Here is a 26,437-nt window from a genome sequence, read left to right on the forward strand (position 1 = left end):
TAACAGGAAGGGATTCTGTAAGTACATTGCAAATAAAAGACAGACTCGGGACAACATGGGCCCTCTCCGGAAGCTCTCAGGAGAACTGGCTACACAGGATTTGGAGAAGGCTGAGGATCTGAATGCCTTCTTTGCCTCGGTCTGCACTGGCAAAGGCTCTGACTGCACCACCCAAGTCTTGGAAGCAGATGCAGGGACTGTGAGAATGAAGACTTTGGGCCCACTGTAGGAGAGGATCTGGTTCAAGACCATCTTAAGAACCTGAACATGCACAAATCCATGGGACCTGATGAAATCCATCCACGGGTCCTGAAGGAGCTGGCGAATGAAGTCACTGAGACACTGTCCATCATATTTGAAAAATCATGGCAGTCAGGTGAAGTTCCCGATGACTGGAAAAAGGGAAATATAACCCCCATTTTCAAGAAAGGGAAAATGGAAGACCCGGGGAATTACAGACCAGTCAGTCTCATCTCTCTGCCTGGTAAAATCTTGGAGCACATTCTCCTGGAAGGCATGCTAAGGCACATGAAAAACAACAAGGTGCTTGGTGACAGCCAGCATGGCTTCACTAAGGGGAAATCCTGCCTGACCAATTTGGTAGCCTTCTATGATGGGGCTACGGAGCTGACGGACAGGGGTAGAGCAGCTGATGTCATCTACTTGGACTTGTGCAAAGCGTTCGACACTGTCCCACATGACATCCTTGTCTCTAAATTGGAGAGACATCAATTTGATGGATGGACCACTCGGTGGATAAAGAACTGGCTGGATGGCCGCATGCAAAGAGTTGTGGTCAATGGCTCAATATTTGGCTGGAGACCAGCAGCGAGTGGTGTCCCTCAGGGATCGGTGTTGGGACTGGTCTTGTTCAACATCTTTGTCGGTGACATGGACAGTGGGATTGAGTGCGCCCTTAGCAAATGTGCCAGTGACCCCAAGCTGTGTGGTTCAGTTGATACGCTGGAGGAAGGGATGCCATCCAGAGGGACCTCGACACGCTTGTGAGGTGGGCTGATGCCAACCTTATGAAGTTCAACCATGCCAGGTGCAAGGTCCTACACCTGGGTCGGAGCAATCCCAGGCACAGCTACAGGTTGGGCAGAGAAGAGATTCAGAGCAGCCCTGCGGAGAAGGACTTGGGGGTGTTGGTCGATGAGAAAATGAACATGAGCCGGCTTCAGTGTGTGCTCGCAGCCCAGAAAGCCAACCGTATCCTGGGCTGCATCGAAAGGAGCGTGACCAGCAGGTCGAAGGAGGTGATCCTGCCCCTCTACTCTGCTCTTGTGAGACCTCACCTGGAGTATTGTGTGCAGTTCTGGTGTCCTCAACATAAAAAGGACATGGAACTGCTGGAACAAGTCCAGAGGAGGGCCACGAGGATGATCAGGGGACTGGAGCACCTCCCGTATGAAGACAGGCTGAGGAAGTTGGGGCTGTTCAGCCTGGAGAAGAGAAGGCTGCGTGGAGACCTCAGAGCAGCCTTCCAGTATCTGAAGGGGGCCTATAAGGATGCTGGGGAGGGACTCTTCGTCAGGGACTGTAGTGATAGGACAAGGGGTAGTGGGTTAAAACTTAAACAGGGGAAGTTTAGATTGGATATAAGGAAGAAGTTCTTTCCTGCTAGGGTGGTGAGGCACTGGAATGGGTTGCCCAGGGAGGTTGTGAATGCTCCATCCCTGGCGGTGTTCAAGGCCAGGTTGGACGAAGCCTTGGGTGACATGTTTTAGTGCGAGGTGTCCCTGCCCATGGCAGGGGGCTTGTAACTAGATGATCTTAAGGTCCTTTCCAACTCTGACTGTTCTATGATTCTTTGTTTTAGTTATATTTTTTACCGTGGTCAATACAAAAAAACCCAACAAAAACAACAAACCTTATCCATCTTATTGTATCTTCCCCTAGCAAACTGATTTCTTGGTTCATAAAAGTATTCTTGTAATAATCACTCAGTAATTCTGCGGTGATTCACCTACAAAGGAAATTTTCACAAAGGCAGCACTGTTTTCCTCCAAGAGAGAAAACAAAAACATCTACAATGCTCCCAGTTCTGTCCCTGAACCTCTGAAACTGCAAGAGAGAAAAAGGTGGAGAACAGGTTTCAGAAGCAGCCAGCATGTAACAGAGATCCAAAATAAAATTGGGAAGGAGGCATTGCTCAGTTAGTCCTTCAAATGAATTCTCAGGAAAAATAATTATGATTAAGACTATACCTATATATGTACTTTTTTGATTGATGGCTGAATCTAAATAATAATAAAAAAATACATGCTTTGCTATGTTTTTTCAGTATTTGCAGTAAAGCACATTAGGTTTAGATTGGATTAAATATTTTACCAGACTGCAAAATACTGTTTTTATTATGGGGCTGTTCTAGCAAAATTTAAACAACAGCAAGACAAGTGGGAGTTTGGAACCATGAAAAAAAAAAACAAAACCCAAAACAACCCAGAAAGGAAAAGGTTAGAATACTTTATTGCTACGTTATAGGGATTAAACCACAGTCTTCTACCTCCCAGGAAGATACTTTAAATACAAGGTATTCTGAGATGACTGCTTTACTCTTTGCAGGGGGGAAGAAAAAAGTCTACTTTATATTAAATGCTTTAAATGTTCACTGAAGCAGGAGCTGACACTTGGAAAGACCTGAAGTTACATGCAAAGTCACAGAGTTCTTACTTCCTGTGCCTCAAAATTCACTTATTTTTATTCAAATACCTATTTTGAATCATGCAGACAATTTGAGCAACATTTTTTTCCTGTATAGTAAGATATTGTGACAGGACAAGGGGTAACGGGTTAAAACTTAAACAGGGGAAGTTTAGATTGGATATAAGGAGGAAATTCTTTCCTGTTAGGGTGGTGAGACACTGGAATCGGTTGCCCAGGGAGGTTGTGAGTGCTCCATCCCTGTCGGTGTTCAAGGCCAGGTTGGATGAGGCCTTGGGTGGGATGGTTTAGTGTGAGGTGTCCCTGCCCATGGCAGGGGGGTTGGAACTAGATGATCTTGAGGTCCTTTCGAACCCTAACTATTCTATGATTCTATGTTAAAACACTACTGGGCTTTGACAGGCAACTGGGACACGTGTCAAAAAGAGGGCAGAGAAACCATTTTCTCATCATTTTTCTGCTTCACTCTGATAGCACCTGTGGCTTCTTGTGATCTTAGGGGAAAAAAAAGATCTGAAATGGCAAAAGGAGCTGTTTCTGCAGTTCATACATTCCATTTTCATTTTTTGTTTTTCTGAAACCTTTCACAGAATTTGACCCAGATCTGCTTCAGAGTAGTCAAACCCCTGCTTTTAGGTAGGATTCATTGTTTACTGAGATAAACTGCCCAGCACAATTTCAGCTGCAGGCTCTAAACAGAGTGCTCTGCTTCCAGTCGTACTGTGGTCAGAATCCCCAGGGGACAAAGCCTTAGCAGCAGGACGGATGTGTTAACTGTAGCATCAGGGGCTAAGTGAGAGAATCTTTCAGCCTTTAGAGACTGTGCAGGTGTCCCAGCCTTTCTCTAGGACACGAGAACTGATTTAATGCTGGAGAATATTTCTGTTAACCTCATCTTCCCATTTCTCTGCATAGAGAACGTAACCAAGCACAAAGCCATTACTGAAAAAAACCAAAACCTACAAACCAAAACCCTGCAGGTACAAATAAATAATATGGTGTCACTGTATTATGAAGAAAACAACGAACCTAGGTTTTCTATGAGCCCAATGATAATACTAGTTTATGTAGCCTTTGACAGTTTATGAAATATCTAGTGTAGGTACTGTTGTATTTTAATTTTGTATTATTTTGTCTTCTTCAGTACAACTCCACTGGCTTGTTACAACAGCCACTTCCGCAGGCTTCTCAAGGATGGCAAAACCTTTGCAATTCTGTCATGCCATTCAGTGAAATCATCTGGAGTGTGACTCTAAGGAGTAACATTTCATCTGTATAACCCTAAAATCAAAACAGTTTCTTTATGGAAACAAGCCTGCCTTAAACAGCTTGCATTAAAACTTGTTTGTAGTTAGTAGGTCAAAATTCCCAAGGACATCGCAGAAAAGTCTGGCAGAGTGTCACATAGATTCATCTTAAAAATGTTGTCATACAGCATTGCAGCAGGAAAACAAACTGCAGACATTGTGTTACCTTTATGTATGTTCAGAGTGCTTCCAAAATAGGATATTTGCAGGTCAAATAAAGGAAAAAAAAACCCAAGTTTGGCTGAAACTATTATAAGGAGTATTTAGAAATTTCTTAGGGCATCTTTGAGAAGGTGCTGTGTATGTCAGCTTACTGATCATGGCCATCTCTTTTTTTTCATATACTCTTAAGAAACCGTTAAATCCACTGAGAAGTAGATAGTGAGAGTTTTCTTTACTAAGAAAAATATGTGAATTTATTTCATTAAATCTCTGGTTTTTATTTTTAGCATCTTTAAAAATGCCTGGTTTTGAACACAGAGTGGAAGGAATGGGTTTGTTGTTAAGCAGTCTTATCAACATAGGTACATTCGGAGTCTCATCTGTTTAATTCTTAGAAAAAGAAGTAGCTGGTCTAAGTCAACTACTTCAGTAGCTTTCTCTTAAATTTTGTGAGTTTTTGCTGAAAGTCACGAAAAAACTGGGAAAAATCAAGATGTTGTGTGCAGATACTTTTTGTGAGGCTGACACAGATTTCTCTGTCTAGAAAATAATCTGAAGCCCTGTTAGTAGAGGCATTTGAAGGATTTCTATTAGTCTCAAGTTTTGTCATCGTGTTAGCAAAATTTAGCTAATCAACTATGAATTAGCAGTAGATGCAAATGGGAAGCATAAATTTGAGCAGATATTAAATGCTATATTAAAAGTATGCCAGTTGACTTACAAATGTGATGGTAAATTGCGACATAGAAGAAAAGACATACTACAGTGCAAGCTGATAGCAAGATCCCTATGTAATTTTGCGTGACCTTTTTCATGAAAAAATCTAGTCTGTATGAAGCCCAGTTGTTTACAGCTTTGCTAAACTTCAGTTGTTCAGGCTGGATATCTGGCTGAGTGTGAATTGGTTTTGGAAGTTTTAACTAGAATGCTTTCAGCATTTCTAAGAATGAAATGAGAGAAAACTGTTGTTTGACCATGTAATAACAATCCTATAACCAGTGTGCTGAAGAGCTTTAATATCTCCACGTTCCAGAGTGATCTACTGAAATTCGGTCAGGAAACTGTTCTGTGGCAGTGAATTGACTTTTGCCATCCCTGTGAAAGTTATGCCAGGCTAAGAACCACTGGAAAAAGCATTTCACCAGGGGTACCTAATAGAGATTTGTAAGTAACTTGTCAGAATAGACCACATATGCTGATGCTGTCCCATTTCCTCACATCTCATGTGTTTGCAGCTGGCTTATGCACATGCCATTTCCAAAGAGTACTTCTGTCTCAGGGTTGCAGGATCAAGCAATACTCTTCCCACAGTTACTTCTTCATTTGATGCTACAGTGCTATAGCACAGGAAATGAGGTGAAGGCTCTTGTTTAATCTGTTTCACCAACAGTTCTTTGGCAAAGCCCATGCCACAGTGGGAAAAAGTGTGTGAACAGCATGATTGTTCTTGCTGCTAGGAAGGGACACTGGAAAGGAATAGCACTATCACAAGCCCTTGTATGAAACCTTTGTACCTGTCAGTCAGGATCTCTTTGCCAGTAATAGGGGGGATTGTCAATCACCTTATGCCATGGGATTATCCTCATCAGGAAGGCAGAGGGTAATCGACAAGCACACTTGGCCAGTGTGAGTATGCTTTTATTGGGAATTTATCTGAATCTTCAACTGATTCATTTGGAATCAGAATTATCTCATTTCATGTATCTCTGTGGTCTGAACTTTGTGTTCTGTTTGGCATTTGCCGCTGCCTGCCAGGTGGGCTAGACTTCTCTTTGGGTCCCAGTGTTCTTCCAGCTGTGAGTTTTGGAAGTGATCATCTTTGATCCCTCTCTAACAGCTGTAACAGTTCAGAGCCCAACCTCACCCATCTGCATGGCACTACATTTTCCCACAAAGCTGTCCTTAGTTCTTCCCTTTGGATTTCAGCACGGGGCAGGTTCCTGAAGCAATTTGCACAACCTTCTTTACTTTTGTAGAAACAACTATGGCAGCTGCTCTTCCCATATTTCTGCCATGCTCACTGTTCCTCTTCTCTCTGCTGCACTCCCCCTCAGGAATTCCTTCCATATGACTGTGCCATCTGTCTGAGTGCTTCTCATTTGCTTGCATTCCTCTCAAAAATCAGGGTTTTGCAGTTCTGCTGTGGTTTGCTAGAGCAACAATACGTGTTTCCGCTTCTCACAGTTTTATCCTTTCTGAAAGTGATGTGGTAACAGCCATACAGAAAGTGTAAAAAAACTATGGGTGCTACTTTAGCTATGTCTGTTGTCAGGAAATTAGACAATGCCAATGCTGGTTCTCTGAACCTCAGTCCAGTTGTCACAAGCCGGTCATACATACATTATTGAACTTCCTTAGCCTTAAAACCAGGCTGGCTATGTCCAGGCTACCACCCCCTGGCTAGGCTGGTCACCAGCCAGGATTAATTCCTGAACCATTCCAGGAAGACCACTTGTTAGTCTGCACCAAAAGTTTGACCAGATCCTGGCACTGTTTAATCTACTAGTTTAGACACAATCCTCGTGTTATTCTCATCTGAACACATCAAATGCCTGGGATCATCTGAGCAATCACATAAAACCCTTTCTGCATTATAAATATATATTTTATTATTATTGAATCAGACTTCTCTAAGATTACAGATAGAGTGACTGCTTTCCAAGCATATTTTGAACTTCCAATGCTGGAAAATTCTAGCATTGGAAAAGAATTTGTGGCACATGTTTAGACTGATTTTTTTGAGTTTATTCTTTAGGCATTATTTTAATATCTCCTCTGCATGCACTTTTGTTTACTTTCTCCTGTTCTGCTTCAAACGCCTGTTTCCTTGTTCTTTTTTCATTAGATGATTAAAAAAAACCAAACAGACAATTTTAATAGAGCTCGGGGACCAATGTTTCCACCTGAACTATTGTAGTTAATGAGCACAGCAGATGATACTTTGGTCAGATGAGTCAAAACTAATAATACTTCACTGGGTCTTCTTAGTTCCTCATGGACAAACAGTGCTTAGCACTACAGGCACAATTGTGCACAGGATTTCACAGGACTACCTCCTTCTCAAAAGGAAATATGTGAGTAAGGGAAAAAATTCCCAGAAAAAAAAGCTTATTTTAACCATATGTGGTTTTGGAAGACCATCTTTTATTGAACAGCAGTTCAATAAGTAACATAAAAAACTCATATAGACAATTCTAAGCTCTGTCAGAGAAGAGAATAAGGATTTCTTGATGCGTCAATGACTAAACTGTAAGCAGCCAACCAACCAACCAGAAACTCAAGTAACCACTTTCAACCCTTGTCTTCAGCAGAATGGAGCACACAACTTTTATGCAGTGGGAACATCAGGGCATATAGAGCTTTCTACACTGTTCCATGGAGAAGTAGAGCATTGTGGGTTGCAGCAGCTCTAAAGGATTTGATGCTGGCTGAATCCCTCAGCCCTCCTCTCCTATGAAAGGACAGTGGTGGTGCCTTAAAGCCCCAAGAGTTGTTCCTCCTATTAGAGAAGCAGAACCTCCTAAAGTGATAGCATGAAGTAGAAAAGACCACCCCTCTTCTTGCATTATTTTCTACTGCTCATGCACAATGCATGTTTTGTTGAAATTATAAATTATCACTATTATAAAGCAAAACAAAGGGACTTTTACCTGCCAACATCCCTGTTCAAATCCTTCTCCAAGAGCTGATGAAATCATCTGACATAAAGCAGAGCAGGGGCTGCATTCTTTACAGAGCCTTAAGTGATGCATATTTTACCAACTCATCCATGAGAAAGGGATTCTTGAACAAAATGGCTAAGTAAAAGAAGAGATCATTTTAAAAATACAGTTATGTGGAATTTTAATTGTGACATGCATCACAAACATTGCTAATGATTGCAGATATCAGACTATTCTGCAATTAAGAAGCAATTCAATACATAGCTCTGAAAACATAATTTATGCTTCCAGTACTTTTATCTTAAATAGTCTTTCTGGCTTAGAAAAAATTGGATACAGATTTTTTGAAAACTTACAACTCCAGCACTATGAAGTTTCCGAGGAACAACTGTTACATCTATAAACATAAATATCTCAATATAAGTAAGATTAAGATCCTTGCTCTTCAAGATACCTTTAATTTTAGGTGCTTGAGACATTACTGAAAGCTTAAAAACATTGCTGAAGAGAGTGCTGTGACATCTGAGCCATGGCATGCAACTCATTCACATACCCACTGACAAACAGCATGCTCTGCCCTTCTTTCTGTCCGTGAGAAGAGTTGATTTTGGATTTAATTTAAGGGTGAGGCAAGTGCTTTTGAGGTAACATTTTGCAGTTCCCTGCTGTTCTGCTCTTATTTGCAAGCCCATTAAATACTGTTTTGCAAGAAAAGCTTTCTTGATGTGAACTGCTCAGTAATGGCAACAAATTTTTGTTTAAGACTAACATAAGCTAGTTCTAGAGGACTTGCTTGGAGATATGATTTTCGTGTACTTCAGCTGAGGATACAGTTGGCTTTTGTTGTTGCAGGGTATGAATTACAGTTTTTCTTCTAAAAATAGAAGTCTTTTGCATTCAGACGGTAAAGGAAGCATAACATTTACATTTAAAACAATTCAATAAAGGTATTCTCAGTGAGATAACAATATGCTTTTTGTGTCAGACCTACAGTGGGATAAAGAAGCCTGCTTTCAAGGGCCCCTGCCAAGCCACAGTAGTTTAAAATAGGTGAGCATCAAATCCTTCTGTCTCTATGTCCTGCCATAAGCAATTGGATGAAAAGAGAGAAGTTAGCAATAAGAAATTAGTAGTACACTGCTGACTAGTTTTCCCAAGGTGAGGTTTAAGCCTTGCACTCTCTCTGTGCCAACCCCTGCTATTCAGTCAGCTGCAGGGAACTCCACAGCATAATTTGTGGCAGCTGGGGACCGCATTTGTGCTCTGCCCCAGGCATGCAGACAAACCAACCAACACAAAACCAGTGGCCAAAAGCAGCTAGCAGGAGAGAGCAAGTGCAGGGCAAGGATTTGAAACTTCCCCTGAGAACTCTCCCTCCCTCCAGGGGAGGCCCGAACCTGATGCGGTTTATCTGATTAGCAACCATAAGTGTTTCTTTCAAGTATCTCTACTGTCTCCCTCCAACTCACGTTAACTTCTGCATCCACGGACAAAGCAGATCTGCCACAGTTCTGCAGATCTGCTGCTCAGTGTGTGAAGAACCAGCCTGTTCTGTTTGTTGGTGGATACTGCTTCAAAGCCTGTGTAAAGCAAGAGTAACCAGCCAAAGACAGCAGGTGCCAGGACATGACAGTACCGTAGACAAGTCTTCTACTAGAACTCCATGGGTTTGAAAGATGTCAGTCACCCACCTTTTCCTGGGGTTCCTTCCCAGACACAGCCTGGATGGGAGGCAGTCAACACAGGAGCCCTACCGAGTCCAGCTCCCTGAGCTGCAGACAAGCAAAGAAAGGTGAAGGCAAATGCTCTCTGCTGCCATGAGGCACAGAAATGATCTGATAACTGTATGACTCTTGAGAGCAGGTTTGTCTCTCTCAGCAAATGAATAGAAAACCTTCATATGAAGTTGTTACCCAGGGGTCTAGATCTAGAATTAGTACTATAAACTTTCCAACTATCCCTAGACTGTTTTTCCCTAATATTTCAGAGGAGCACAGATACCAGCTGTAGTACAGGGAGGCTGTACTATACTTATACCAGTAATCACAGAGACTTAAAACTTACAGTGCTGGAGATTCCTTAGTGAAGCCATCCCTTGTACCCGATAAACAAACCTGAACAAAATAATGTGGCTTATTAAGATTTTCTCAGAATTACTGTTGTGTGAATTCAGAATCTTTTCTTTTTAATATGGAACAAGTTTTCTCTCAAAAGTAGTGAGCACATTTCCCCCCGTGTATGAAAAATGTTTCAGAATATCAGCCTTCTGAAAAATCATCAGTCTACAATTATGCATGACCAGTTTGCGTCTGAAAGAGTTCAGAGCACATGGACAGGTTCTGTTCAAATCAAGATCTATTCTTTGCTGCAGAGGAAAGTAGCAGTTTAAGGAGGAAACAAGACTGTTTTGATGTATATACATCATGTATATTTCTGAGGTAAGGATTCTGACTGAATCCTTAAAAACATATAATCGTGTCATGGTTTAACCTCAGGCAGCAGCTAAGCCCCACACAACCTCTTGCTCACTCTAACCCCCACCCCCTCAGTGGGATGTGAGGAAGAATAATAAAACTGAGAAAACTCATGGGTTAAGATAAAGGCAATTTAACAGGTAAAGCAAAAGCTGCACACACAAAGCAAACCAAGGAATTCATTCACCACTTCCCATGGGCAGGCAGATGTTCAGCCATCTCCAGGAAAGCAGGGCTCCATCATGTGTAATGGTTACTTGGGAAGACAGATACCACCACTCCGTACATCCCCCCACTTCTTTCCCCAGTGTTATATGCTAAGCATGACACCATGTAATATGGAATATCCCTTGAGTCAGCTGGGGTCAGCTGTCCCAGCTGTGTCCCCTCCCAGCTTCATGTGCACCCCCAGACTACTTGCTGGTGGGGTGGTGTGAGAAGCAGAAAAATGCCTTGACTCTGTGTAAACTCTGCTCAGCAATAGCTAAAACACCCCTGAACTATGAACACTGTTTCCAGCACAAATCTAAAATCCAGCCCCATGCTAGCTACTATGATGAAGATATAAAGCCAAAGCCAGCACAAATGAGAACAGTAACAGAGGATGTGATGAAAATCACTAGCATCATCAGAGCCAAAGTGAAACTGCGATTGCTTAGTTGAGAGAAAAAAAGTGTCATGGAGGCATGAAGGAAGGATCTTGAATAAGAAGAGTCTAGAGAAGATGGTTGCTCCTTCCCAGTACATGAGTGAATGTGCATACAGTAAAAGGAAAAGGCAATGATATCAAAATGAAAAAGTACATGCAAAGCTACGTAGACAAACACATGTTTAAATGAGTTCTTGATTTTCAACATTTCATTCAAGCCAGAAGTTTATAATGCTTTCAGAAGTATTTTTATTCAAGGTAAAAAAAGTTATTAGAAGCCAGTAGTTCAGTCCTAACTTATCCATTAACTGATGACAATGGAGAGATGTTTTCTGTTCTACTAGATCCTTTCTTCCTGAGCATCTAATGCTGAATCTGAAAAGCTGTAATTATCATTGTTCACAAGAAACTGGTGAGAGTTTTAACTTCATGGGTTAAGAAAGCCGAGTGCTAATAGCAAAACCAGCAAAGCCAGTACTATGTTTATGAAGCCAGTTTAGGTGGGAGCACAGTAAATCAGATTAAAATACTATTAATTGCCATAAGATATAATCTTATAGTAGTGTTTTGGGCATCTTCACAGTAAAATTTGCCTTCTCTGTGCTAGGACACTTTATATGAAGGTTCTGTGCCGGTACTTCTGTCAAAATTTCAAATAGGATCTACAGAAAAGTGAAAATATGCATAGTTCCATCATGGCCATAGTTTTGTCCCATTCAGGGGGGTCTCTGTGTATGTGTATGTATATACATTCAGAAATAAATACTTTTTATTAATGATGGATTTTTATGTAAATACTGCATTTGATGAAAGTAGTTTTTTTGCCAAACTTTTCTTTTACCCAACAAGTTTTCTGCTTTGTACAAGTTCATGGGTTTCTACTTCAAGCTCAGCATAAGCAATCTTTTAAGCATGAAAAAAATTAAGTTCTATTAAGTATCTCCAAAACCAGATGACCCTATTTTTAACAAAATTCTTTCCTCTCACATGTAGAACCCATGCTATGAGTAAACGAGAAACAATCATAATTCTGTTCCTTTGGCTATATCTTTTGGATACCCTCCAACATAAAATGCATTAGCACAAAAATGTGCTTGTCCTTAATTAATTTATAGCTTAGAGCAGAATACCATAAATAACAGTTGAACTTCAGCTGCAAAGGTTTTAAAGTTCTGAATAAAATATTGTATAAAATTTGTAATAACCCTCAAACAGTGCTAGAGGACAAATCGAACTAATTATCAATAATCTCAGGAATTTCAGTGCTGGGTAACTGAACATAAAAGATGTTTATTTTGTAATACATTTGGGTTATATTGAATTTATTGTCACTGTGGAAAAGAAAATTATCAAAGTTTTACCACTACCCTGAACAAATACACTTACTAAACTGAATTATTTGGTTGGGAGGTTTGATTGATTTTGTTTTGTTTTTAAATAGCTTGAAGCATATAAAGTATATTGACATATCTTATTCTGGTTGAAGGTTACAGAATCTACATGATATACTGTAGCTTTATACAAGAATACAGGACTGGAATAGATCATCAGTTCTATTACCCTAATATTGCAAGAATCCCATTTTATTATCCCCTTCATAAACTTCTCAAGTTCCACTAGTGGAGTTAGGATTTTTACTGCTGTTACTTCAACTGCAAAATTGTTCCCAAATCTCATTTGTCCAAGTGAGAACTTGTTTCTGGTTTCTAGCATAGATTAAATTCTGGTCGATCTGTGCCTATGGGTTCCCTTGCCAGCATAGTCATTTACTGTAAGTGGCTCCCCCATCTCTGATGTTTGCTTCCATGATATATTTATAGACAGCAACTGGATCCCCTAACAGCCTTATTTTGCTAAGCTAGACAAGCCACGCTCTTCATTCTGCCTTCTCATATGATAGGTTCTCTATTCCCCTGGTCATTCTAGAAGTCCATCTTTGTACCTGAACAAGTCTGAGGTAATGTGCTACAAATGACAATGTACAAGAGTCTTGTATAATAGCATAATAAAAGAAACTGTAGCAAAGAGAATAATAATTTCAGGCTTGCAAGGATATGCTTTGCCAAATAGTTGAGAGATTGAGTAAAGCTTTTGAAATCTTCTAAGGGGATCTTTATCAGAAATAATTAGGCTTTTTTCTAAGTTGTTGATTGAAATTGCAGTATGAAAGGTTTTAGAGTTTTAATCAAGAGCTGGGAAATCAAAGAAATTATGATTTGGTTAAGACCTTCAGCCAGCATAATGTGCAGCTGATTAGATTTATGACAGTAATCATCAAAGAAACGGGTCTGGCAATTTGAAAGTTTTTTAACAATGACAGAAAATTCCTATGAACACTCTACTAAGTGATGAGTCTTTCCTGGAGAAGCCACAGTTGTGTTCGCAAAGAATCATGGAATCATAGAATTATAGAATGAGTTGGGTTTGAAAGGACCTTAAGATCATCTAGCATTGTCTTTGTATTTTAATGGCAGAGTTCAGGGGGTTGGTTCCCTGGAGTTAGCTTTGCAGAATGCTTCTGTCAGTGTGAGCCCCTGGAAAGCAAAAGAGACTGGGGAACAACCAATCCCACTGCCTCCTAAGACCACAGAGAAAAGGATATTTGGTCAAATCCAGTATCCCCTGATATCCTATGCCACACCTTCTTGGAAAACTCCAGGGAACTCTTGACTTCCAGCTGTTAAGATTATGACAGAAGTCTTTCGGGGGCTATTTTATTTCTAAACCTTACTGGGTAGATAGTATAATCAAGTTTCAAGGGGAGCTTCATACAAAAAGTTTTTTCCAGTCATGTTGAGTCTGCATCCCAGCACTTGGAGTCATGATCACTGGAGTGGAGGCTGCCTTTGTTAGTGTGGAGGAGAGACATTGCTGCACTGGGGGGAGGCATATGTTTTTCTACAATCCTTCTTTTTCTTGGGGATAAACACACTAAATTCTTTTTTAGTTTTTCTTTGTGCTGTAGCATAAGGAAGAAAGAACTTCACTAGTATGCTGTAGGAAAAGAGAAGCACAAATTTAAGCTGATACATGTATATACGAAGATCAATGAAAATAAAAAGCTTTTAAAGTACAAGCTATTTCTTAAGCAAGAGAACAGGGAATTCCAACTGTGATTACAAGCAATTAAAAACACAATTAAGGAAATACATGTCAGGGCACTGCATGGGTGGCTGCTCCCTGGGGGCTGGAAGAAGGAGTTATCTCTGTGAGGGCTAGTGAGCTGAGGGCAGCCCAACCCTTAAGCATAAGGCACTTCCCTGGGGATTGGACAAGGTCAGGATGGGCTGTGGGCACAAAAATGGGTCCAGCTCAGTAAGGCCCATGGCCAAGCAGGGCAGGGCTGTGGGGAGATGGAGACTGGCCCCGCTGGGAGAGGAGCTGATGGTCCCACAGGGGCTGACATGGGGTCCTGGGCCCTCTGGGCTCTGTCAATAAATTAAATGGAACTGTAATTCTAACAGACGTTTCTGACATTAATAGTCATCATCAAAGAGTTGATTTGATAGTGAAAACTGTCTCATGCTGCCTGCCCCACTAGTGGCCTGTGGGTCCTGGGAAGTAGGTGCCCCTTTAAGCCTTCTGTGATTCTGGCAGGGCATAAGGTGCTTGCCAAAATCAGCTTCAGTTTGTGTCCTATTCTGACTAATTGTGCGTAGCCAGACTTTCACAGTGCCCACCAGACTGTCTGTCCAGAGGGACTTGTTCTTCATTTCACCATCCCCAGTGTGACAGCTGGAGCTTGGAGGTGCAAGGGAGTGAGAAAAACAGCTTCGAAAGCTCTTTGCTTTCCCTGGCTGCTCCTTTGAGGCTCCTGGCTTGTAGATCAATGCGAGTATAGGCACTTTCACCAAAGCTGTTGTTAGGGTATCTTGGCCAACATGCCAAAGAAAACTTCAGCTTTCCTTCTGATAAGTTTGGTTCCCTGATCCATAGTGGAATGGCAGAAAAAGGGCATGTGTATGTGAAAATAGAAAGCTGAGATGCTTTCTCAAAAAAAATTCTACAGAGAGTCAATAGCTTCATATTACTGTGCTGAGAGCAAAAAAAAAAAAAAAGAAAAAAAGATTCTATTTAGTGTATGTGATTAAAACTCTTAACAACTGGCATGGAAAAAGCAGTCCAGGAGGCATCCTGCTGTGCAAAGGGCTGTGATATTACTGTATCCCTGCTAGGTTAAAGATGCTAGTAAGGCAAAGTCTGCATGCTGCTACTTTAATTAGCCTAACGAGTAGTTAGAAGTGTTTTTCATATGCCTGTGTGATGGCTGTGAGTGAAATGCCAGCTTTATTCAAGTCAGTGGCAAAATCTCAATGGCTTACACAATGTCATATCATGGAGAGTATTTTAATGTATTTTAATTGAATACAGTGATATTCTGAGTGTTTCTTTTGCTCACCATATTTAGTGTAGCATTACTTAGTTAAAGTGGAGAATAAGGCACATGTATGCATAAATATTATTTCAACGTATTTTAAAGTTTAATGAAGAAAAAGGTTTTCCAGAGTAGTGTAAAAGATCTACCTATCCTGCTGCTTGGTAAAGCACCAGAGGATCTAAATTACTCAATTCTGAAAAGTGTTCCAGCATATCTCCTCTTGGGAAGATTTAGGTGTAGTTACTACGTTTGTAAGATGACTTTAAAACAATAGTGGAGAGAAAGTGTTCTTGAGGGCCTATTCTTAAACCATGTTTCCAGTGAACAAGGTTTCTGCAAATTATGAACACTGCCACTTTTTTCCTTTTTTTTTTTCCTGCATTCAGTACATCAGATTTTAATCTCGTTTAGACTCATGAAAATCCAAAGTAACTTCATTAAACTCAGAAGAGTCTAGACAGATTAAATCAGAATTTGACTCATTAAGCCTTGACCTACCTTTTTGGTAATCTTATTATTTAATATGAGCTGGTATTGTCAGAAAACTATACTTTCTTATATTTTGTGAATCACTGAAAATGAAGGTCTTTGCAAACACATGGCTTACTTTCTTTTATTAGCTCTAAATAGTTGTACATTAGCTTTTTAAAGACAATAGTCTTGATCCTTCCTCTGTTAAAATGAATGATAAAAATCTCACTGACTTTTTAGAAGGAAAACCTTTTTGTAGGATGAAGAATTAATTCCTGTAAATCCTATGTGTCTCATACAAATTATCTCTACTTTGCTGCTTTTAACCGTCATGCCAGACACAATTCAGAGCTTGTGGGTATAGCGGTGTGATAACCTGAATTCTTGCACGTGTAGGAAATATTTTCTATTATTAAGAAGTAAATAAACAGACAGATAATTGCTCAATTTTGTCCTAGAACTTGCTGCTCAAGACTGATGTTTGCTAAACAAGTTTTAAAGAAAATGAAAGTGTTTATAAATAAAATAAGATGGGGTTTTTTTCCTCTTATATGGTCAAGTTAACGTGTTTGCACCAATTTGACTGTGATTATGGCTGCTTGAGATTCCATTATTGTATCTATCCTTGTATTGTTCATCATGCAATAAATTTTATTATTTCAATCCAGAGCAAGGACAAAAAAAAAAAAATAAAATCTGCACATACCAAGCTGATATTTACTACTTTGCAGGAAATCACATACAGTTTGTTAAGAAATAAGGGGGAAGTTTGCCGTACACTGTTCTGTTATTAACTTAGACACCCTAATAGTCAAGCTTTATTCCTTAAATGGTAACATCCCTAGTAGGACGACATTATTATTAGGAGACCTATATAAATTATTTAAATAACAGTCAGTGTATAGAGTTGATCAAAATTGTCAGTTTTCTTTAAAAATATCACAGCTTTCCAGAACACCATGTTCTACCTGACCCAAATGTTTTGCCATGGTCTCTCAGTCCTCAGAAGGTCTTTGGCACTGCCAGTCCTGCCGCTGAGCCTGCCTGGACACATAGCTGCTCAGATCCATTGGCTCTGATCTTTCCATGCTAGCTGTCTCTGAAGTGGGTTTGACCTACCAAACTGCTTATATCATAATTGTGCTGCTCAGTTGAGGAAGTCAGGGCAGAATTCAGGAAATCCACAAGATGGATTCAAATTCTGTTCATTTATGCAAACTAATCAAATACATGAATGAGCTTTCATCAACATGAGACCTTGCCTTCTTTCAGTTCCCCATATACCTTGCAACACACACAGCTTTCCAATAAGCAATGCTCCAGTTCCCTCCATGTCTGGTATTATCTCCACAGTACGTGGATTTGTTGCCATGTCCGCAGCCTACCTTTGTTTTCTTTGTGGGCTGTGAAAGAAACTGCTCTGCAGGTCTTGCTGCTGTGCTGTGGATTGCCCAGCTTGATCAGCCAAGGAAGTCATGCATTTTCATTGAGAAGCCAGAAGTCCGCAGACTACATGCAGTTTGACTAACAGATGGGCCAAGCTGGACATATTATTTCTCTTCTCTGCTGTCATTTCATCGTTTCATTGCACTGCATAGCATTGCACATATTCTGCAAAACTAATCTACTAAATGAGGAACCCAGCATATTACCCACCAGCTTTTTTCTTCCCTCATATGGCTGCTTTTCTGAATGGAGGGGGTTACTTGGTGTTGGTTGCTAAATTAAAGCAGAAAGCTGCTACCTCTAGTACCAGCTCTTAGGAGGAAGCAAAAGCAGGAGGTTTTACCATGTGGGCTGGTATACTGTATCATACCTGAAAACATGTCACCTAGCATATTCTGCATTCTTCAGGTTACCATGTTCTATCATGGCTTTGGGGACACATGGATAAAGCTGATGGGAATAACTAAGCTAAAAAAAAAGAAAACACAAACACTTTTCAAACCACTTGAAGTCTGGAAGTTGTTTTCTAGCTAACCTGGCTAGCAGGCAGAGCAAGCAGAACATGCTGCTTCTCTCTTTGTCCTTGCATGCAGCCCCTGAGCCATATCTTTTCTCTAGGGAGCATCAGGGACCCCAGTCAGCCTCGGGTGGGAGCGGCAGAGTGATGGCACAGGAGTACCTCCATCCTCGACTCCCTCCTCCCCACTCCGGACCTAGATTCTAGCGAAGCCCCTGCTGTGGAAGCATCCCTCAACACAGGTATGACTCCACACCATGGGATGTCTGGCTGATACACAGGAGCTTTCAGGTGGAGCTGTGCTTCTAAATTAATAACATTTAGGAGATGCTGTTGCAATAGCATGGCTGGAAAGCAGCACTTGAGCTTCCTGCAGATATCAGCTCCAGGAGGAGACTAAGATGACTTATGTCATCTCTTGTCTTTCAAAGTCTCATCTGAATTGCAGGGCTGTAAAAGTCCCCAGGGACTGTTGAGGTTTACCAAGGACATCCTGAAAGTACCTTGTTTCCCCTGATTTTTGTTTTTGCTTAATGAGTTAGTAATAAGCATCCTGAGTTAACAAGTTAGCATAATGAGGAACTCTTCAGCAGGCACTGCTGACGTTTATGACCATACTGAGTGTCTTACAATATTCATGTGGGATTTTGCCTGTCTTTTAAAAGTCTCATTGCCGTCACATTTGTTATACAGTAACAGTTTTTAAAATGCCTCATGGTGCTGGAACATTCTTTGAAGTTGTAAACCCAGCTCAAAAACTGGAAGGCAATCACTAACTGATTTAATAAAAATTCCACAACTTTAATCCCAATATCATAAGTGTCTACTCATTTTGAATTCTTGGGATTGTCTATACTAATTATGGTCCCAGAAGATCTGTCTCAACAGTAAGAAAGCAACTCCATTTGTAGTCAAGGATTGCAAGCACAATCTTCCTGGAACTGAAAGTTGTACATTGTGCAATTTTTATGGCTTGTATAGCTTTTCTATTTTTAGTTGGTTGAAACCTGCAATACATCACATAAGCCTCCTTAAATTGTCATTGCTAATTTCCATTAACTTGGCATAAATAAGTTTTTATTTCTTAAATTTGTATAGTTACTATTTTGCCTAACAATGTTACACAAACAAAATATTTTTCCCTGATACAAAGTCGAGGTGAGTACAAAATCCTAATGATGAGTTTCTGGTTATAGAGTTTTTAAAGCTAATTAAAAAAAAAAAACCCACGGTATTTTCTTTTTTGTTTAAAAATATGCATGAGTTATGAAGTCCTGTAATTGTTCCATTACTTCAACAAACCGTTTATTTACTCCTCCACCTTTATAGGCATTTGGAAAAGTTTCTCTGAGGTTTGAGAAAGCCTAATAAAATTGCGCTGTCATCTTTCTTGAAGATACAATGGGAAGAATAACTCTGGGGTTTTTCCTTTCTAGAAATTCATCTTCAAGAGAGATCAGTCAGTGACAAGTATTTATACAGAACTCCCCAGCCTTGTTCTTGCTTACTTAAATAGAGATAATGTCATGAAATTGTTTGAGCAACATTACTTCATACCCTGGCTGAGCAAAAGGCAGGAGAGCTAAGCCTGCTTGGCATACCCGTTCATGGTGTCTGTGCTATAATGCTAAATGCTGCATTCTGACAATGGTTTTATTTTCCAGGCTTTACTATCCCTCTAATTATAATCCTCTGTCTTCAACACATGCTTATTTCAACAAGTCTGAGGCTTATTGAATACTTGGTGTTTGCTGCTTTCTGTGGGGTATGGCCAGATGATTTCTAGTGCTGGGAAGGCTGGTGCTATAGCTGAGCCATGCTACCACACTGGCACGTGCTTCCAAGCATTTTTCTGTGCAAGCTTTTGGTTTTCCTTTACACCGAAAAGTGATTACATTTGTATCAGTATGTACAATCATAATCAGGATTTTTTTGCAAGCATGACAGCTACCTTAGGTCAAGCACATGGCAGATGCCCAGCTGTACAGAGATTCTCTAAACATGGCCATTTCCTACCAGCTCGGTTTCGCAGTCCTAGAAGCAACTGACAAATTGCTGACTGATTTTTAATTTCGCATTTAATTTATGTTGTTTGCTTTGCATGCAGTCAATGATGCTGTGTGGGATGAATTTAAAAGGTGTAGTAGGATACTGGATTTTGAAATCAACTTTGATTAATGAGTTACAGAACTTAATATGGAGGCAGATGGGTTTTCTGGGTTTCAACTGAATTTAATAATTTCTCTAAGATGATAATACACAAATCGTAAAGCACTGTGCTGTTAAAAGCAAATCTGAAAGTGTGACTGAATAGAAATGGACATGAACTGATGAATTTAATTTAGTTTCCTAGCTGATAAATATTATATTAATAAACAAAAGTAGGCATTTCTCAAATTACATTTACCTTAGCAGAGTCTCTCAAGTTTACAGGTATAAAATACTCTTCATAATTCAGTAAAGAAATATTTATTCAACAGGAGGACTTTGTCCTGACTTTTCTGAAAGGTTCTCAGTATATACACAGTGAAGGCTCAGCTGGGTAGTCAGAGCTTGGTTTTTCTGAACAGCTGTGCTTACCAGTAGGCTACTGGGTGCTCTGGAGAGCTGCCCTTTAACTTTCAGGTGGGCAGGTCTGAAAAAAACTCTTTCACGTCTTAAATCCCTGCAGTGCATGTGTGGACAAATACAGACAAGAAAACGCTCTTATCTGTGGTCTCTGCAGTGAATATTAAGAGAAAAGAGGTGGTACTGAAAGTTCACTTAGGCATTGTCACTAGCTATAGAAACTTGCGTGAGGTTTTGTCCTGGGTTTAGCAGTAGCTGGTGCAGCACTGTGTTTTTGACTTTTTGGCCTGGGAACAGTGTTGATAACACCAATGTTTTTAGTTGCTGCTCAAATGTTTGGTCTGGCCAAGGACTTTCTGAGCCTCATGCTCTGACACGGAGGAGGGGAAGCCGGGAGGAAGCAGAGACAGGGCACCTGACCCAAACTGACCAAAGAGGTATTCCATACCACAGCACGTCATGCCCAGGATGTAACGGAGAGTTACCCGGAAGGGCTGGGACTGCAGGGTTGGAGGAGGTATCGGTCGGTACTCGGCTGGGGGGAGTGGGGCGAGTTATTGGTTGGCTGGTGTTGAGGTGTTGTATTCTTTCCTCTTGTTATTTCCTTTAGCATTATTATCATTGGTGGTAGCAGCAGTGGTTTGTGTTATACCTTAGTTACTAAACTGCTCTTATTTCAACCCGTGGGAGTTGCATTCTTTTCTATTCTCCTCTCCGTCCCTCCGGGAGTAGGGGGAGGGCAAGAAGTGGGGGGAGTGAGAGAGCGACTGTGTGATTTATGGATGACTTTTGTTTAAACCACAACAGGTTTATTCTCACTGGGAGTAAAATAGTATATGAAATGGGAAATGAGCATATGAGAACACTTTCTGTCACGTCTTGTGTCTTAAGATAACTAAATATAGTACCTTAATATGGCAAGAGGTGAATTTGCATCCTCACAAGAAGAAGGCTGGTTTATCTTCCATTTCCCAACCCACAAGTGAGAAGCTAAAAAGCAATAACAATGACATTTTGAGCAAATCAGAGGAAAAACTACCCTTCTGACCATAACTAGCATTTACACCTAAAAAAGCAGCTGCCTGGGCAGTGCAGGGTCCAGCCTGCTGCCCACAGAGCCAAGACATGATGGGAGCTGCCAACAGTGACCGTAGCAGGTCCTTGCCAAGGCCATGGGTTCGCCACATATGCACAGGAGAAGCAGCCCAAAGTAATTTCTCAGTCATCTAAACTTCCTTGAAGGCAGCTGAAAAATATTTAAGTAAACAAATAAGCAATGCTGAGACATTACATAACTGCTGGGTCAGACAGTTTTTCATTAAATCGAAACAGTAATTTCTCTATTTATATGCAGCTTTCTTACCTGGTTTCTTAGTTGATTTACCAACCATATACCATTTGCATATGTCCCGTGTCCCCCTCCCTGCCCTGCCCTTTTTTTGAGTGGTGACCAAACTTTTTGGAATTGTTGTGAAAAGTCAAATCAGTCTAAATTTGTATTGAGAAACCCAGTGATGCCTTAATATTTAAAGGAACACACCAATTCATTTCGGCACTGAGACCCACATTGCTTTCCTGTCACCTACATCCTCATAGGAAATAGAAACTTGAAAATTCTATTAAGTTAATTTTTTTCCAGATTTACCTTAATTATTAAAAATTAGTCTCTAGTTTCACTTGCTCTAACTAAAAGAAAGCTAACGCAGATACATTTTTTATTGCTTTCCTTAAATTAGTTGTTTTGGCCAATAATGGCGAAATTCTCCCCTCTTTTCCTCCCAAGAAACTGTTCAGCACAAATTAATTGTGTCTGGAGAGTCAAAAGAGCTCATTTCCGGGTTAGGTATCTCAGTAACAGTGGCCTTTTGACTCTTTTCAGTACTTTTTAGAAACACTGTTCTCTGCTCCTCCTGGCCAGAAGTGTCCCTGCAGCAGTGGCCTGTGTCTTGTAGAAAATCCACCCCAGCATCACACACCACTTGAGGTTGCGACTTCATTAAAACAAAGTTGGCAGGGTTGGTTATAGAAGGGCCTGTGAGGGGTGGACACAGTCCCACAGCCTCTGTCATGTCCTTACATTTGCCACCAAGTGTGGCACTGTGTCAGATGCTGATAACGAGGTGCCAAATACCTGCTATTGCCTCCCCACCCAAGAGCAGAATCAGCCTTTCTGATGATGTGTTTATGGATCCAGGGCCAGTTTATCAGTTATTTTACTGATGTGCCCAAATTAAGGGCACAACCTCTTTAGAAAGGTCAGTGGTGGCTCAGAGGGGCAAAACTGAGACCTCCCAACACATCACAAGGGCAGGATGCAGTAGTGTCCTCCAGCCATGTCCTCTCACAGGGAGGCTGTAGCCATACCACCCTCTGCACAGCACCTTTTTCTGTGGAAAGAAAATCAGGAGGTGCTTCCCCTGATAGACAGGAGCCATGGCAGGTTTCAGCAGTGGTCACTGGAGCTGCATGACTGAGGATAAGGATAAGGGCAGGCCTGAAGTCTTAACATAACCTCAGAGAGCCTGGGCCCCATTTCAAAGATGCTGCAGATTATGGATGAAACCTGAACTCCTAGCTGGGTCACACAAGTGAGATACTTAAAGCTGAACAGTATGAATTTGTGCCAGTGCAGATGATTCTAACTTCATGTAGCCTTGTAAAACACCCACTCCATTTGTAGGAGCTCTTTTTGATATCTTTCCATGGCTCTGAACTGAAATTACTTTCTAAAAAAAGCAGCTAAGTTTTTTTACTTTGTCCTAGTGAAAAAAAAAAAAAAAAAGAAAAAAAGAAAATTCATCCTTTTTTAAAAACTTAAGGTGGGGTGTTTGGCTAGTTGCAACAAGACAAACACAATTCACTTAGATTTTATCCCTGTTGAAACTGGATTTTAAAGAGTCACAGACATTAAAGCAACTTGAATCTGACAGCAGGTAATTCCAGTTAATGCAAGACCAAGCCCATGCAAAGATATCTATTTGCTTCTTCCTTCTCTTTTCTTTCCCTACTCAAAGTAGCTATGCTATGTTTTCATCTTAGCCTGACTTTTTGCTCTGAACTAAAAAGCCATGTGAAGATTTGAGCAGATTAACATTGACAGGCTGTTCAAAAAAACATCAAAACCAGCTAAACTTGTACATGCACGGTAACTCTTAAACTTCATTCTTTTCAAGTGAAGAAATTGTCTAGGGATTTTGAAACTAAGACATTAGAAGAGGCACATAAATATGGTTTATATAAATGAAAGCTATTAAAGTGGATGAAGCCATTTTCAGTGCCCAGGTGAGGTATCTGAAGTTTTTGCGTGGCTCCCTGTCAGCATGAGGCACTGGTATTATTTAAATCAGTTAGGCTGACATTTACTTCTTTACTTTCTTTGCCACAAATTCTGAAGTCAGTGGAAAGCCTGCATGATCACTGGGAAATAATGACAGTCACTGGGCTGGCACTGCCAGGAATGAAGTAAGACTCTCCTTTACTTTTACCTCTTTACAAACAGTAAAGACAAGTTAAGGCTGGGGCTTTGAATAATGCAGGGGCCATTCTGAGGCCTTGAAGAGTTAGTCCTCTTATCAGTGATAGGAAGCAGAAGAGCTCAAAGTTTGTGCCATGAAGCCCAGCAACAGCCAGGAGAAGCCTCGTGTGAAGCGGGGATGTGCTCTGCTTCAGCTGCCCTGTTTCTTCCTGATCCCTGCTGAACTGCACTATTTCCAGACTATTCTTCAATAAAAATACACCTCTAAATAAGTAGAAGTTGCCTTGACCTAACTTACATGAAAAAAATACGGATTATTTCTGTTTTCCCACCACCCTCCGCTTATTTTCTCTCTGCAGACTGTGTATTTATGGTGAGTTGCACTTTCCCTTTGCACGGCTGATTAGTTTTCCATTTCCTTTGTTTGTAAAGGAGCAGGCTGTGGAAAGGAAAGGCTGTAAATTAAACAGTGCCAGGCCATGAGCATGGATATTGGAAGGTGGATGTCTGTACTCTTATTAAACCTTTGGAGTGGTCCCTGGCACACTTTTGTCCAGCCCACTTAGCACCTTCCCGAATCATTTGAGAGCATGTTTCAGGCCTCAGCATGGGCTAGGAGGAATTCCCAGTGGGCAGCGTGGATGCAGCCAGCATGTTATGGATGCTAAGAGGGCTTAAAAGCCTGAAGGATTTTCCAGGACAGCTGGCCTCACAGTCAGAGTGCAGTCCTGGACATGGTTAATCTCCAGGATACATGGAGCCAGAGAATTCCTTTTCTTTTTTTTTCTTCCAATGGGAAAAATATTATTGTAAAGCCACCAAAAATGATAGTGAAACTCAAGGGCAGGTTTAGTATCAGAGACTACTTTTAACTTCTTGTTTTGAAACCCTTTAAACTCCACAGAGGAGGAACCTTCTGTGAGGTGGAAGGCAGCCTAGCCTAACGGAGGGGGTTAAATTCACCTCTCATCAAAAGACCAGGCATTCATGTGCAAGCTGGTACTGTGTGTCTATCAACAACTGAAACTTCCTACAAAGGAGTCACTGAGAGAGATTTGGAACTTGTTCCCTGCTTTGGTTGACAGCTGAAATTTGAGATGCTGCAGATGTGTTTTTACACTGTTGTCTCTTGGAGACAATATTTGTAGAAGATACAGGTCCTTTGTATGATTTTTTTTTTCCCTTGCAAAATCTGTGAGGGCATCTACATAGGGATTATTTTGTTTGTTATTTGCATTGATTCGGAGAAAACTCCAGGAACAAACTCGCCAACAGAGTTTCAAGTTGACAAGCAGGTATTCTTTATTGCGGAGCTGGGAGACAAGGGGGATAGCTCCTCCTAACGTGTGTCCCCGTATTGCTATACAGGCCATCCTTATGTATGAGGCTACACATGAATTACATCATTTTCCAGAAAGTTTCCCACATGCATACAAAAAATGTGATGGTGGTCTTTAAGGGTCGTGTACTTCTCCCAACAATCTTCATAACTTCTGTCAGTCGTTGAAGCACCAGCTTAATTAACATTACAGACATAGCAATCATCCTGTCCTTCTACTTACTACAGTTAGTTTAACTGCTCCCATCCTGGACATTGCTAGTCCCGGGATACTCCCCAGTAGATGTTTACACCAGCTTAACGGGTTCATGAACACCACAAACATAACAATCATCCTGTCCTTCTACTTATCAGTTAGTTTAACTGCGCCCATCCTGGACATCTGCTAGTCCCAGATACTCCCCTTCCCCAGGATTTTTCTGTTCTGCTTTTCATACACTTTTTGTACTAGGGTCCTAAGGACCTGAAACTATGTCAACTACCTTCAAGCACTGCAGTAATTTTCCATTACAAAGCCATAAAACTTAAGGTTACTTAAAACTGACTACATTGTGCGTTTGTGCCTCCTTGTCTCAGCATAAAACAAAAGAAGGATAAATTAGTGAGTTGTAAAATTTAGGTACATTTGTTTACTGATTTCAGCAAAATCAGAGCTGTGCAAGTCATGGCTACTGAAGGACTCGTGATTCACATCTGATCAGCAAGAGACAGCAGTATACTTCCCTTGACCCAAAGCTTGAATTTTGTTTTTGGGACATTGAGCTTTTTGTCTTGTCTCACATGTGTTAAAATACAAGTTAATTTTGAAAGAAAAAAACAATTTTAAAGTGAAAAGTTGAAAGAGATTTTGTAGAAAGCTAATAAGAGTTAGTTTCCTCGTTTCCTAACTGCATTCCTTATTTGTCACATGTTTCATTCCTAGTTTAAAGCAGGATTGCAAGGACCACAGAGTGACTTTACTTTCCGTGCTGTGTACCCTTAGCGATATAACAGGTTTAGGTATTTTGATTGGTCATTGAGGGGATAGGTCCAAGGGACTCAAGAGCAAGAGCTGTAATCAGCCTGCTCCTGCCTATTGCTGCTTTCAGCAGTTTCCTGCTGTCTTAGAAGCAGAAAATGCATTATAGGAGCAGTGGTCATAGAAACTACTTATGAGAGATATAGTGTGGTTCATAAGCCCACAGTATATTTGGTCTTGCAGGTTATCGGCTTGGTTCTATGGTGTCAACAAAAAGAAATGACTAATGCTTACCTAACACCAAAGATCTGCGGGAGTGAAAAATCTTTGGAAGGCCAGCTAATCTGCATCACCTCTCTTACCA

General features: G+C 40.7%; 1 protein-coding gene across 5 annotated transcripts in view; it reads left to right on the plus strand.

Moving 5' to 3' along the window:
* Nucleotides 1–26,437, plus strand: part of FILIP1 (filamin A interacting protein 1) — a 110,908-nt gene that overhangs the window by 13,245 nt on the left and 71,226 nt on the right. For 3 of the 5 annotated variants that reach the window (XM_065681404.1, XM_065681399.1, XM_065681402.1), the window contains exon 2: nt 17,835–17,975. The exons of the other annotated variants lie outside the window; for them this stretch is intronic. The gene's annotated coding sequence lies outside the window, so the exon portion shown is untranslated. The remainder of the gene's footprint in view (nt 1–17,834; nt 17,976–26,437) is intronic. 5 annotated transcript variants of the gene reach the window in all.

The sequence above is a fragment of the Lathamus discolor genome, chromosome 5 (assembly GCF_037157495.1).
Source record: "Lathamus discolor isolate bLatDis1 chromosome 5, bLatDis1.hap1, whole genome shotgun sequence".
Taxonomy (NCBI): domain Eukaryota; kingdom Metazoa; phylum Chordata; class Aves; order Psittaciformes; family Psittacidae; genus Lathamus; species Lathamus discolor.